At 66.2% G+C, this 1,218-nt stretch overlaps 1 protein-coding gene across 1 annotated transcript in view; it reads right to left on the bottom strand.

The window, feature by feature from the left end:
• The window catches only part of LOC102258994 (NKG2D ligand 1), an 8,256-nt gene extending 7,115 nt beyond the window's left edge, over positions 1–1,141 (bottom strand). Inside the window, exon 1 of the mRNA XM_014532136.1 lies at positions 1,119–1,141. The gene's annotated coding sequence lies outside the window, so the exon portion shown is untranslated. The remainder of the gene's footprint in view (positions 1–1,118) is intronic.
• Between the last annotated feature and the right edge of the window lie 77 nt (positions 1,142–1,218).

Here is a 1,218-nt window from a genome sequence, read left to right as displayed (position 1 = left end):
CGGGCGACGTGAGGCGCAGAGGGCCGGGGAAGAGAGTCCCAGGCCGAGACCGTTCCTTCCTCGCTCTTTTCCGGGGGTGTCGCTTTCGTGACCAGGAGAAGAGAACGGGAGTCAGAGATCCGCCGTCAGTGAATGAGCGCAGGTGGAATCCCAGCAAGTTCGAGCCCGCCTCCCACTACGTTTTTCCAACCCGCCAATCAGAGCTGCACATTGTTCCGCAGCCCCGCCTCCTGACTTACGTCCTCCCAGCCCCGCCTCCTGACTTACATCCTCCAGCCCCGCCTCCTGACTTACGTCCTCCCAGCCCCGCCTCCTGACTTACATCCTCCAGCCCCGCCTCCTGCCTTACATCCTCCCACCCCTGCCTCCGGTCTTCAGGCATCTCACCCCGCCTCTCCCTGCCGCTCTTCCGTCTACTCAAGCCGCCTCCCAGACCACAAGCCTAGACACACACTGCCAGTCCACTTTCTACCCCACCGTCCCCACCACCCGCAGCCCAGGAGAGGGGAAGAGAGATGCCTCCTGAATACCGAGCCTGCCTGATGACACCCACAAAACCACCCACACCCCACGGGGCTCCCGAGGGAACAGGAGTGGGACAGGCTGGTGCAGAGTGGGGGGAGGTAGGACCTGCAGAGCACAGGCTCCAGAGGAGAGGTGGCCGGTGACTAGTGTGCAGCCGGAAACTGCTAGCAGAGCGCCCGGAAAGTTCACAGGTGGACAGAGTGCCGTGATGCGGGGCTGGATGAATGTGCTGTGGGAAGGGGGGCTCCTGACTGTGGGTCCGACTCTGAGAAGCGCCCGGGTCCCGGGACAGGGGTCCCAGTTCCCCAGAAGCACGACCGGGGCGGGCGGGAGAGCGGACTGGGAACCGCAGCGCCCTTTCCATCTTTGCTCCCGGCCAGCGGCCCCGCATCACTTTCTCTCCTGCCGCCTCTTCCTGTCCCTTCTGCCCGGGAGGCAACCAGCTGCCCGGACGCCGAGGTGGGACTGAGACCGAGGAGGGGACGGAGGAGGAAGGTTCTGGACCGGCCATGGGCTCTGCCCGCGAGTTTAAAGCCTCTGCTGCCTCCCTCCCCCCTCCCCGCGCCCGCCGCTGAGACCCCATAGGAACTCACCTCCGCGCTCCCAGGCGCAGGGCGTCCCCCGCGCACAGTCCGGCAGCACCGCGAGCAGCAGGAGGACGAGGCAGAACTCGGAGCCCGGGGTCCCCCCCCT

The sequence above is a fragment of the Myotis brandtii genome, unplaced genomic scaffold, assembly GCF_000412655.1.
Source record: "Myotis brandtii unplaced genomic scaffold, ASM41265v1 scaffold847, whole genome shotgun sequence".
NCBI lineage: Eukaryota > Metazoa > Chordata > Mammalia > Chiroptera > Vespertilionidae > Myotis > Myotis brandtii.
Note: the sequence above shows the minus strand (reverse complement) of the source record. Positions and strands in the feature narration are given on the sequence as shown.